This window comes from Chiloscyllium punctatum, chromosome 1 (assembly GCF_047496795.1).
Source record: "Chiloscyllium punctatum isolate Juve2018m chromosome 1, sChiPun1.3, whole genome shotgun sequence".
Taxonomy (NCBI): domain Eukaryota; kingdom Metazoa; phylum Chordata; class Chondrichthyes; order Orectolobiformes; family Hemiscylliidae; genus Chiloscyllium; species Chiloscyllium punctatum.
Genome location: NC_092739.1, coordinates 11,867,547 through 11,881,094, shown reverse-complemented (window position 1 = coordinate 11,881,094; position 13,548 = coordinate 11,867,547). Strand labels below are relative to the sequence as shown.

Below are 13,548 nucleotides of genomic sequence, written 5' to 3'. Positions count from 1 at the left end.
ACCTCAGACTGCCTTAATCCCACTGGGAGGGGGAAAGGATCGCTGCAGGGCACAAAGAGCATCATTGATTCTTTGTGTGACACCCCCCCCATCCCTCCACCAATGAACACTGGGTACCATTTCCTCATGGATTAGAGGTATAGATGACTCCCGACCCTTGGGAAATTGACTCCAAACGACCTCCTTCTCATTGACCCAGATGAAGGGAGGTGTGGCGCTGGGAAAAGGGGACTTTGCCACACCCACTGCCCTGATGTTGCTGAACCAAGAGACCTTGGAGTTGGAGGTTCATAGCTCCTTGAAAGTGGAGTCACAGGTCGATAGGATAGTGAAGGCAGCGTTTGGTATGCTTCCCTTTATTGGTCAGAGTATTGAGTACAGGGAGTTGGGAGGGTCACGTTGCGGCTGTACGGGACGTTGGTTAGGGGCAACTGTTGGAATATTGTGTGCAATTCTGGTCTCCTTCCTATCGGAAAGATGTTGTGAAACTTGAAAGGGCTCAGAAAAGATTTACAAGGATGTTGGAGGGTTTGAGCTACAGGGAAGAGGCTGAACAGGCTGGGGCTGTTTTCCCTGGAGCGTCGGAGGCTGAGGGGGTGACCTTATAGAGGTTTATAAAATCGTGAGGGGGCATGGATAGGGTAAACAGTCTTTTCCCCCCTGGGGTGGAGGAGTCCAGAACTAGAGGTTTAGGGTGAGAGGGGGAAGATATAAAAGGGGCCGAAGGGTCAATGTTTTTCATGCAGAGGGTGGTACGCCTGGGGAGCGAGCTGCCAGAGGATGTGGTGGATTGAGTTAAGAATAAAGATAAAGGACCCCAGGAACAGGCCCTTCGGCCCTCCAAACCTGAGCCGATCCCAATCCACTGTCTAAAACCTGCTCCCCACCTCCTCCTGCATCTGCCCGGACACACCTTAAATGAATCTACTGTGCCTGCCTCCACTCCCTCTGTTGGCCACACCTTCCAGGTAGCTAGTGTCCTCTGTATAAAGTCCTTGCCCCGTCTACCCCCCCCCTTAAGCTTTGAACCTCTCACCTTGACCCCGTGACCTCTTGTCACTGAATCCCTCACCCTGTGAGAAAGCTTCTCTCGAGCCACCTTGTTTTACACCCTTCGTGACTTTGTCGACCTCAATCAGGTCCCCCCCCCCCCTCAATCTCCTTTTCTCTGATGAAAACAAACCTATCCTACTCAACCTCTATTCGTAGCTAGCACCTTCCACGCCAGGCAACGTCCACGTAAACCTCCTCTGCCCCCCCCCTCTCCAAAGCGTCCACCCCCTTTTGGGAATGTGGCGCCCAGAACTGTCCACCGAAATGTGGCCGAACCAATGTTTTAACCAGACGGTGCCAGCTGCTGTACTCAGTGCCCTGTCTGGTGAAGGCTAGTATACCCATATGCCTTCTTGACCACTCTATCTATCCCCCCCCCCCCCCCCCTGAGCAACCACCTCCAGGTTACTATGGACCTGCAACTCCCAGCTCCCTCTGCCCACCAACCTCTCCCAAAGCTCTTCCATTTATCGTTATCGTTTTGCTCCAGAGTCAGACTCCCCAAAATGCGCTGACGTCACATCTGCCAGTTCTCCGGCCAACTCTCCAGTCTGTCTCTCTCCTCCTGTCTATTCTCGGACAGCCCCCCTTCTGCTTTCTGCCCCTCCATCAGTCTTCGTGTCACCTGTAAAGTTGCCGATCAGACCCAACGGTGCCCTCTTCCAGGTCGTTGATGTATATGACAGACAACAGCGGCCCCAGCGCTGACCCCCCCCACCGTGGGACACCACCGGTCACCTTTCCCCATTTCGAGAAACCTCCTACTCTCTGTCTCCTGTTAATTAACCAGTTCTTTGCCCCCCCCTCACTAGAACACCCCGCACACCATGTGACTTTGCATTCTCCTTTGGTCTACCATGGGGAACTTATCAAATGCCTTCCTAAAGTCCATTTGTATGACATCAGCAGTCCTGCCTTCATCTATCAACTTGATGGATGAGGAAGGACTGCTGATATTATGCACATGGAGTTTCGAAGGCTGAGAGGGGATCTGATTGAGAGGGATAGGATTATGAAAGGATTGGGACGCTCTGGAGGCAGGAAACATGTTTCCGCTGAGGGGGCGAGGGCCGAACCAGAGGGCACAGCTCAAAAAATACGGGGTGGACCATTGAGGACAGAGATGAGGAGAAACTTCTTCACCCAGAGAGTGGGGGCTGGGTGGAATGGTCTGTCCCAGAGGGCAGTGGAGGGCCCAGTCTCTGGATTCATTGAAGAAAGAGTTGGATAGAGCTCTCCAGGATCGTGGGATCAAGGGTTATGGAGATAAGGCAGGAACAGGATACTGATTGAGGATGATCAGCCGTGATCCTATTGAATGGTGGTGCAGGCTCGATGGGCTGAATGGCCTACTCCTGCACCTATTGGTCTATTGTCAAGTCCTGCTATGGTGCGGACATGATATCACCCCTGACTAGTAATGCAACTCCTCCCCCCCCCCCTTTTACTTCCCTCCCTGTCCTGTCTGAAGCATCTATATCCTGGAACATTTCGTTGCCCTTCCTTCAACCATATCAATGATCACAGTTTAACACCATACTCCCAGGCCCCAATATGTTTGCCTCCCTTACCCACGATACTCCACGCGTTTCCAGCTGCCAGTGCTTTTGCTTTCAGCTGCCAACTCTTCCCCCTTGGCGATGCCAACCTGGTGATTCTTACAGTCTCCAGTTTCCACCTCACTGTCTCGTCTTGTTCCCAACCCCCCGCCCCACCCACCGCCACATTACGTGAGTTGAACTGAATTGAATCGATTGTCCTGTGCACCGAGGCACAGCGGAAAGCTTTGTCTTGCGAGCAAACCAGGCCGGTCACAGAGTGACGTCGCGTCGATCAGTAAATAATAGGTAAACGGCAGCAAAACCCAAACCACAGGGAGAGGTGAATGTGAAGAGTTTGAGAGCCCGTTCAGTCTCCTGACAACAGGAGGGTAGAAACTGCTTGGAAACCGGCTGGTTGGGTGTGTTCAGGCTTCCCGTACCTTCTCCCCCCGATGGGAGAGGTCGGAGAAAAACACTGCCAGGGTGGGACGGATCTTGGAGAATGCTGGCGGCCTTTCCCCTGACAGCGGGGCCTGGGAGATAGGTTCGATAGGTGGGAGGGTTGGCCTTTGTGATTGTCCGGGCCGAGTTCCCCCCCACTCTCTGTAACCGTCTCCGATCGTGAATGGTGCAGTTGCCCCTAGTCACACACCCAGACACATGGCGCACCCAGAAAAGGGTCGAGTTGCGGCCTTTAAAAGGGCATGAATGGGAAGGGATAGAGGCCAAGAACTGGCAAACGGGACCAGATTGGGTGAAGGATATCTGGGTCAGCATGGACGGGGCTGGGCCGAAGGGCCTGTTTCTGTGCTGTATCTCTCGATGACTCTGTGATCTAACCCCCCACCCCTCCCTTTTCCTCTCCCAGTAGAATGGACACCAGCGAGTACCTGTCCCGTATTGGCTACAGGGAAGCGACCGAGCCCTCACTGGAGAACCTCAAGGCTATCCACCAGCAGCACCTCTTGGCAGTGCCCTTCGGCAGCTTGGCCATTCACTGTGGGGAGGGCATTGAGTTGGTTCTGCCGGCCGTGTACCGGAAGGTGGTCATCCAGAGGAGGGGGGGCTTCTGCTACGAGCTGAACGGCCTCTTCTCCTGGCTCCTGCAGGCCCTGGGCTACCGGGTCCAGCTGGTATCCGGCCGGGTACGCAACGCCTTCACCCAACGCCTGGGCCCACCCAAGGACCACCTCCTCCTGCTGGTGAGAGTCGGCGAGGGCGGGGGAGGGGGGGGGCACCGCCACTGGCTCTGCGACGTGGGGTTTGGGAACTCCTTCCGCTGTCCCCTTGCCCTTGGAAGATGGTCACCTGGAGCGCCAGGAGAACGGGCTCTTCCACCTCCGGCTGGCGAGGGGCGGGGAGGGTGTGGGGGGGGGACTGGCAACTGCGGCGCTACCCGCTCTCCAGCCCAGGGCCGACAGCCGAACCGGACGCCACCCTCTACGCTTTCAGCCCCGAACCCCGGGCCTGGGGTGAGTTCAGGGCCATGTGCCGTTACCACCAAACGTCCCCCAGCTCCATCTTCGCCTGCAAGTCCTTCTGCTGCCTCCACCTGCCCGGTGGGCTGATCACCTACAGGGGGCGGCGCCTCATCGAGACAGAGTTCAGTGCCCAGGGGGACCGCCAGGCCACGAGGGAGCTGACCGATGAGGAGATACCCCGGGTCCTGAAGGAGAGGTTCGGCATTGTCCTCACAAACAGGCTGGTGCCCAAGGACGAGGACATACTGCCCCCGGAGGAATACCCCTGATCCGGAACTCGGATGGGGAACGGGAGGGGGGGAGGGAGGGAGAGGGCAGTGACGGCACCCTCTCCTCCCAGACCCGGCCGGTCCCCTTTTCCATCACCCGCGGATAGAGAATTCAAATAAATGCACGTGGATGGCGCTAGCCAAATGAAAGTTGTTGTTGTAGCTCACAGGCCAACACTGGCTTCATCGTTGCTTAAACCCAACTGGAAAAAACACCAACACTTCGGGATTTATATCAAAAACCACACACCCAGGAGGGAGTTACAGACTGGAATCTAATCGAGGGGTTTGGGGGGGTTTATATACAGAATAACAGATACCCCCCGGGGAGGGAGTTACAGACTGGAATCTAATCGAGGGGTTCGGGGTGGTTTATATACAGAATAACAGATACCCCGGGGAGGGAGTTACAGACTGGAATCTAATCGAGGGGTTCGGGATGGGGTTTATATACTGAATAACAGATACCCGGGAGGGAGTTACAGACTGGAATCTAATCGAGGGGTTCGGGGGGGTTTATATACAGAATAACAGATACCCCGGGAGGGAGTTACAGACTGGAATCTAATCGAGGGGTTCAGGGTGGTTTATATACAGAATAACAGATACCCCGGGGAGGGAGTTACAGACTGGAATCTAATCGAGGGGTTCGGGGGGGTTTATATACAGAATAACAGATACCCCGGGAGGGAGTTACAGACTGGAATCTAATCGAGGGGTTCAGGGTGGTTTATATACAGAATAACAGATACCCCGGGGAGGGAGTTACAAACTGGAATCTAATCGAGGGGTTCGGGGGGGTTTATATACAGAATAACAGATACCCGGGAGGGAGTTACAGACTGGAATCTAATCGAGGGGTTCGGGGTGGTTTATATACAGAATAACAGATACCCCGGGAGGGATTTACAGACTGGAATCTAATCGAGAGGTTCAGGGTGGTTTATATACAGAATAACAGATACACAGGAGGGAGTTACAGACTGGAATCTAATCGAGGGGTTCGGGGTGGTTTATATATAGAATAACAGATACCCCGGGAGGGAGTTACAGACCGGAATCTAATCAAGGGGTTCGGGGAGATTTATATACAGAATAACAGATACCCGGGAGGGAGTTACAGACCGGAATCTAATCGAGGGGTTCGGGGTGGTTTATATACAGAATAACAGATACCCAGGAGCGGGTTACAGACTGGAACCTAATCGAAGGGTTCAGGGGGGGGGTTAATATACAGAATAACAGATACCCGGGAGGGAGTTACAGACTGGAATCTAATTGAGGGGTTCGGGGTGGTTTATATACAGAATAACAGATAGCCGGGAGGGAGTTACAGACTGGAATGTAATCGAGGGGTTCAGGGGGGTTTATATACAGAATAACAGATACCCGGGAGGGAGTTACAGACTGGAATCTAATCGACGGGTTCGGGGGGGTTTATATACAGAATAACAGATACCCCTGGAGGGAGTTACAGACTGGAATCTAATCGAGGGGTTTGGGGAGGGTTTATATACAGAATAACAGATACCCGGGAGGGAGTTACAGACTGGAATCTAATTGAGGGGTTCGGGGGGGGTTATATACAGAATAACAGATACCCAGGAGGGAGTTACAGACTGGAATCTAATCGAGGGGTTCAGGGTGGTTTATATACAGAATAACAGATACCCCGGGAGGGAGTTACAGACTGGAATCTAATCGAGGGGTTCAGGGTGGTTTATATACAGAATAACAGATACCCCGGTGAGGGAGTTACAGACTGGAATCTAATCGAGGGGTTCGGGATGGGTTATATACAGAATAACAGATACCCAGGAGGGAGTTACAGACTGGAATCTAATTGAGGGGTTCGGGGGGGGTTATATACAGAATAACAGATACCCCGGGGGAGGGAGTTACAGACTGGAATCTAATCGAGGGGTTCGGGGTGGTTTATATACAGAATAACAGATACCCGGGAGGGAGTTACAGACTGGAATCTAATTGAGGGGTTCGGGGTGGTTTATATACAGAATAACAGATACCCCGGGGAGGGAGTTACAGACTGGAATCTAATCGAGGGGTTCGGGGTGGTTTATATACAGAATAACAGATACCCCGGGAGGGAGTTACAGACTGGAATCTCATCGAGGGGTTCGGGAAGATTTATATACAGAATAACAGATACCCCAGGAGGGAGTTACAGACTGGAATCTAATCGAGGGGTTCGGGGTGGTTTATATACAGAATAACAGATACCCCGGGAGGGAGTTACAGACTGGAATCTAATCAAGGGGTTCGGGGTGGTTTATATACAGAATAACAGATACCCAGGAGGGAGTTACAGACTGGAACCTAATCGATGGGTTCAGGGGGGTTTATATACAGAATAACAGATACCCCGGGGAGGGAGTTACAGACTGGAATCTAATCGAGGGGTTCGGGGTGGTTTATATACAGAATAACAGATACCCCGGGAGGGAGTTACAGACTGGAATCTAATCGAGGGGTTCGGGGTGGGTTATATACAGAATAACAGATACCCCGGGGAGGGAGTTACAGACTGGAATCTAATCGAGGGGTTCAGGGTGGTTTATATACAGAATAACAGATACCCCGGGAGGGAGTTACAGACTGGAATCTCATCAAGAGGTTCGGGGAGGTTTATGTACAGAATAACAGATACCCCGGAGGGAGTTACAGACTGGAACCTAATCGATGGGTTCAGGGGGGTTTATATACAGAAAAACAGATACCCCGGGAGGGAGTTACAGACTGGAATCTAATCGAGGGGTTCGGGGTGGTTTATATACAGAATAACATATACCCGGGAGGGAGTTACAGACTGTAATCTAATCGACGGGTTCGGGGGGGGTTTATATACAGAATAACATATACCCGGGAGGGACTTACAGACTGGAATCTAATCGAGGGGGTTGGGGTGGTTTATATACAGAATAACAGATACCCCGGGAGGCAGTTACAGACTGGAATCCAATCGAGGGGGTCGGGGGGGTTGAAATACAGAATAACAGATACCTAGGAGGGAGTTGTGTCTGTATTGGTCAGTGTGTTGAGTGTAGGAGTTGGGAGGGTCACGTTGTGTCTGTATTGGTCAGTGTGTTGAGTGTTGGAGTTGGGAGGGTCACGTTGTGTCTGTATTGGTCAGTGTGTTGAGTGTAGGGGTTGAGAGGGTCACGTTGTGTCTGTATTGGTCAGTGTGTTGAGTGTAGGGGTTGGGAGGGTCACGTTGTGGCTGTATCGGTCAGTGTGTTGAGTGTAGGAGTTAGGAGGGTCACGTTGTGGCTGTATCGGTCAGTGTGTTGAGTGTAGGAGTTGGGAGGGTCATGTTGTGTCTGTATCGGTCAGTGTGTTGAGTGTAGGGGTTGGGAGGGTCACGTTGTGTCTGTATCGGTCAGTGTGTTGAGTGTAGGAGTTGGGAGGGTCACGTTGTGTCTGTATCGGTCAGTGTGTTGAGTGTAGGAGTTGGGAGGGTCACGTTGTGGCTGTATCGGTCAGTGTGTTGAGTGTAGGAGTTGGGAGGGTCACGTTGTGTCTGTATCGGTCAGTGTGTTGAGTGGAGGGGTTGGGAGGGTCACGTTGTGTCTGTATCGGTCAGTGTGTTGAGTGTAGGAGTTGGGAGGGTCACGTTGTGTCTGTATCGGTCAGTGTGTTGAGTGTAGGAGTTGGGAGGGTCACGTTGTGGCTGTATCGGTCAGTGTGTTGAGTGTCGGAGTTGGGAGGGTCACGTTGTGTCTGTATCGGTCAGTGTGTTGAGTGTAGGAGTCGGGAGGGTCACGTTGTGTCTGTATCGGTCAGTGTGTTGAGTGTAGGAGTCGGGAGGGTCACGTTGTGTCTGTATCGGTCAGTGTGTTGAGTGTAGGAGTCGGGAGGGTCACGTTGTGTCTGTATCGGTCAGTGTGTTGAGTGTAGGAGTCGGGAGGGTCACGTTGTGTCTGTATCGGTCAGTGTGTTGAGTGTAGGAGTCGGGAGGGTCACGTTGTGTCTGTATCGGTCAGTGTGTTGAGTGTAGGAGTTGGGAGGGTCACGTTGTGTCGGTATCGGTCAGTGTGTTGAGTGTAGGAGTTGGGAGGGTCACGTTGTGTCTGTATTGGTCAGTGTGTTGAGTGTAGGGGTTGAGAGGGTCACGTTGTGTCTGTATTGGTCAGTGTGTTGAGTGTTGGAGTTGGGAGGGTCACGTTGTGTCTGTATTGGTCAGTGTGTTGAGTGTAGGGGTTGAGAGGGTCACGTTGTGTCTGTATTGGTCAGTGTGTTGAGTGTAGGGGTTGGGAGGGTCACGTTGTGGCTGTATCGGTCAGTGTGTTGAGTGTAGGAGTTAGGAGGGTCACGTTGTGGCTGTATCGGTCAGTGTGTTGAGTGTAGGAGTTGGGAGGGTCATGTTGTGTCTGTATCGGTCAGTGTGTTGAGTGTAGGGGTTGGGAGGGTCACGTTGTGTCTGTATCGGTCAGTGTGTTGAGTGTAGGAGTTGGGAGGGTCACGTTGTGTCTGTATCGGTCAGTGTGTTGAGTGTAGGAGTTGGGAGGGTCACGTTGTGGCTGTATCGGTCAGTGTGTTGAGTGTAGGAGTTGGGAGGGTCACGTTGTGTCTGTATCGGTCAGTGTGTTGAGTGTAGGGGTTGGGAGGGTCACGTTGTGTCTGTATCGGTCAGTGTGTTGAGTGTAGGAGTTGGGAGGGTCACGTTGTGTCTGTATCGGTCAGTGTGTTGAGTGTAGGAGTTGGGAGGGTCACGTTGTGGCTGTATCGGTCAGTGTGTTGAGTGTCGGAGTTGGGAGGGTCACGTTGTGTCTGTATCGGTCAGTGTGTTGAGTGTAGGAGTCGGGAGGGTCACGTTGTGTCTGTATCGGTCAGTGTGTTGAGTGTAGGAGTCGGGAGGGTCACGTTGTGTCTGTATCGGTCAGTGTGTTGAGTGTAGGAGTCGGGAGGGTCACGTTGTGTCTGTATCGGTCAGTGTGTTGAGTGTAGGAGTCGGGAGGGTCACGTTGTGTCTGTATCGGTCAGTGTGTTGAGTGTAGGAGTCGGGAGGGTCACGTTGTGTCTGTATCGGTCAGTGTGTTGAGTGTAGGAGTTGGGAGGGTCACGTTGTGTCGGTATCGGTCAGTGTGTTGAGTGTAGGAGTTGGGAGGGTCACGTTGTGTCGGTATTGGTCAGTGTGTTGAGTGTAGGAGTGGGGAGGTCACGTTGTGGCTGTATTGGTCAGTGTGTTGAGTGTAGGAGTTGGGAGGGTCACGTTGTGTCTGTATTGGTCAGTGTGTTGAGTGTAGGAGTTGGGAGGGTCACGTTGTGTCTGTATCGGTCAGTGTGTTGAGTGTAGGAGTTGGGAGGGTCACGTTGTGGCTGTATCGGGCAGTGTGTTGAGTGTAGGAGTTGGGAGGGTCACGTTGTGTCTGTATCGGTCAGTGTGTTGAGTGTAGGAGTTGGGAGGGTCACGTTGTGTCTGTATCGGTCAGTGTGTTGAGTGTAGGAGTTGGGAGGGTCACGTTGTGTCTGTATCGGTCAGTGTGTTGAGTGTAGGAGTTGGGAGGGTCACGTTGTGGCTGTATCGGTCAGTGTGTTGAGTGTAGGAGTTGGGAGGGTCAGTGTGTTGAGTGTAGGAGTTGGGAGGGTCACGTTGTGTCTGTATCGGTCAGTGTGTTGAGTGTAGGAGTTGGGAGGGTCACGTTGTGTCTGTATTGGTCAGTGCGTTGAGTGTAGGAGTTGGGAGGGTCACGTTGTGTCTGTATTGGTCAGTGCGTTGAGTGTAGGAGTTGGGAGGGTCACATTGTGGCTGTATCAGTCAGTGTGTTGAGTGTAGGGGTTGGGAAGGTCACGTTGTGTCTGTATCGGTCAGTGTGTTGAGTGTAGGAGTTGGGAGGGTCACGTTGTGTCTGTATCGGTCAGTGTGTTGAGTGTAGGAGTTGGGAGGGTCACGTTGTGTCTGTATCGGTCAGTGTGTTGAGTGTAGGAGTTGGGAGGGTCACGTTGTGTCTGTATCGGTCAGTGTGTTGAGTGTAGGAGTTGGGAGGGTCACGTTGTGTCTGTATCGGTCAGTGTGTTGAGTGTAGGGGTTGGGAGGGTCACGTTGTGTCTGTATCGGTCAGTGTATTGAGTGTAGGAGTTGGGAGGGTCACGTTGTGGCTGTATTGGTCAGTGTGTTGAGTGTAGGAGTTAGGAGGGTCACGTTGTGGCTGTATCGGTCAGTGTGTGGAGTGTAGGAGTTGGGAGGGTCACGTTGTGTCTGTATCGGTCAGTGTGTTGAGTGTAGGGGTTGGGAGGGTCACGTGTGTCTGTATCGGTCAGTGTGTTGAGTGTAGGGGTTGGGAGGGTCACGTGTGTCTGTATTGGTCAGTGTGTTGAGTGTAGGGGTTGGGAGGGTCACGTTGTGTCTGTATTGGTCAGTGTGTTGAGTGTAGGGGTTGGGAGGGTCACGTTGTGTCTGTATCGGTCAGTGTGTTGAGTGTAGGAGTTGGGAGGGTCACGTTGTGTCTGTATCGGTCAGTGCGTTGAGTGTAGGAGTTGGGAGGGTCACGTTGTGTCTGTATCGGTCAGTGTGTTGAGTGTAGGAGTCGGGAGGGTCACGTTGTGTCTGTATCGGTCAGTGTGTTGAGTGTAGGAGTCGGGAGGGTCACGTTGTGTCTGTATCGGTCAGTGTGTTGAGTGTAGGAGTCGGGAGGGTCACGTTGTGTCTGTATCGGTCAGTGTGTTGAGTGTAGGAGTTGGGAGGGTCACGTTGTGTCTGTATCGGTCAGTGTGTTGAGTGTAGGAGTTGGGAGGGTCACGTTGTGGCTGTATCGGTCAGTGTGTTGAGTGTAGGAGTTGGGAGGGTCAGTGTGTTGAGTGTAGGAGTTGGGAGGGTCACGTTGTGTCTGTATCGGTCAGTGTGTTGAGTGTAGGAGTTGGGAGGGTCACGTTGTGTCTGTATTGGTCAGTGCGTTGAGTGTAGGAGTTGGGAGGGTCACGTTGTGTCTGTATTGGTCAGTGTGTTGAGTGTAGGAGTTGGGAGGGTCACGTTGTGTCTGTATTGGTCAGTGCGTTGAGTGTAGGAGTTGGGAGGGTCACATTGTGGCTGTATCAGTCAGTGTGTTGAGTGTAGGGGTTGGGAAGGTCACGTTGTGTCTGTATCGGTCAGTGTGTTGAGTGTAGGAGTTGGGAGGGTCACGTTGTGTCTGTATCGGTCAGTGTGTTGAGTGTAGGAGTTGGGAGGGTCACGTTGTGTCTGTATCGGTCAGTGTGTTGAGTGTAGGAGTTGGGAGGGTCACGTTGTGTCTGTATCGGTCAGTGTGTTGAGTGTAGGAGTTGGGAGGGTCACGTTGTGTCTGTATCGGTCAGTGTGTTGAGTGTAGGGGTTGGGAGGGTCACGTTGTGTCTGTATCGGTCAGTGTATTGAGTGTAGGAGTTGGGAGGGTCACGTTGTGGCTGTATTGGTCAGTGTGTTGAGTGTAGGAGTTAGGAGGGTCACGTTGTGGCTGTATCGGTCAGTGTGTGGAGTGTAGGAGTTGGGAGGGTCACGTTGTGTCTGTATCGGTCAGTGTGTTGAGTGTAGGGGTTGGGAGGGTCACGTGTGTCTGTATCGGTCAGTGTGTTGAGTGTAGGGGTTGGGAGGGTCACGTGTGTCTGTATTGGTCAGTGTGTTGAGTGTAGGGGTTGGGAGGGTCACGTTGTGTCTGTATTGGTCAGTGTGTTGAGTGTAGGGGTTGGGAGGGTCACGTTGTGTCTGTATCGGTCAGTGTGTTGAGTGTAGGAGTTGGGAGGGTCACGTTGTGTCTGTATCGGTCAGTGCGTTGAGTGTAGGAGTTGGGAGGGTCACGTTGTGTCTGTATCGGTCAGTGCGTTGAGTGTAGGAGTTGGGAGGGTCACGTTGTGGCTGTATCGGTCAGTGTGTTGAGTGTAGGGGTTGGGAGGGTCACGTTGTGTCTGTATCGGTCAGTGTGTTGAGTGTAGGAGTTGGGAGGGTCACGTTGTGGCTGTATTGGTCAGTGTGTTGAGTGTAGGAGTTAGGAGGGTCACGTTGTGGCTGTATCGGTCAGTGTGTTGAGTGTAGGAGTTGGGAGGGTCACGTTGTGTCTGTATTGGTCAGTGTGTTGAGTGTAGGGGTTGGGAGGGTCATGTTGTGTCTGTATCGGTCAGTGTGTTGAGTGTAGGGGTTGGGAGGGTCACGTTGTGTCTGTATTGGTCAGTGTGTTGAGTGTAGGGGTTGGGAGGGTCACGTTGTGTCTGTATTGGTCAGTGTGTTGAGTGTAGGGGTTGGGAGGGTCATGTTGTGTCTGTATCGGTCAGTGTGTTGAGTGTAGGAGTTGGGAGGGTCACGTTGTGTCTGTATTGGTCAGTGCGTTGAGTGTAGGAGTTGGGAGGGTCACGTTGTGTCTGTATCGGTCAGTGTGTTGAGTGTAGGGGTTGGGAGGGTCACGTGTGTCTGTATTGGTCAGTGTGTTGAGTGTAGGGGTTGGGAGGGTCACGTTGTGTCTGTATCGGTCAGTGTGTTGAGTGTAGGAGTTGGGAGGGTCACGTTGTGTCTGTATTGGTCAGTGTGTTGAGTGTAGGGGTTGAGAGGGTCACGTTGTGTCTGTATTGGTCAGTGTGTTGAGTGTTGGAGTTGGGAGGGTCACGTTGTGTCTGTATTGGTCAGTGTGTTGAGTGTAGGGGTTGAGAGGGTCACGTTGTGTCTGTATTGGTCAGTGTGTTGAGTGTAGGGGTTGGGAGGGTCACGTTGTGGCTGTATCGGTCAGTGTGTTGAGTGTAGGAGTTAGGAGGGTCACGTTGTGGCTGTATCGGTCAGTGTGTTGAGTGTAGGAGTTGGGAGGGTCATGTTGTGTCTGTATCGGTCAGTGTGTTGAGTGTAGGGGTTGGGAGGGTCACGTTGTGTCTGTATCGGTCAGTGTGTTGAGTGTAGGAGTTGGGAGGGTCACGTTGTGTCTGTATCGGTCAGTGTGTTGAGTGTAGGAGTTGGGAGGGTCACGTTGTGGCTGTATCGGTCAGTGTGTTGAGTGTAGGAGTTGGGAGGGTCACGTTGTGTCTGTATCGGTCAGTGTGTTGAGTGTAGGGGTTGGGAGGGTCACGTTGTGTCTGTATCGGTCAGTGTGTTGAGTGTAGGAGTTGGGAGGGTCACGTTGTGTCTGTATCGGTCAGTGTGTTGAGTGTAGGAGTTGGGAGGGTCACGTTGTGGCTGTATCGGTCAGTGTGTTGAGTGTCGGAGTTGGGAGGGTCACGTTGTGTCTGTATCGGTCA

At 52.6% G+C, this 13,548-nt stretch overlaps 1 pseudogene; it reads left to right on the top strand.

Moving 5' to 3' along the window:
* Nucleotides 1–2,497: 2,497 nt before the first annotated feature.
* On the top strand, nt 2,498–4,755 carry LOC140477315 (arylamine N-acetyltransferase, pineal gland isozyme NAT-3-like; annotated as a pseudogene).
* Nucleotides 4,756–13,548: the final 8,793 nt, after the last annotated feature.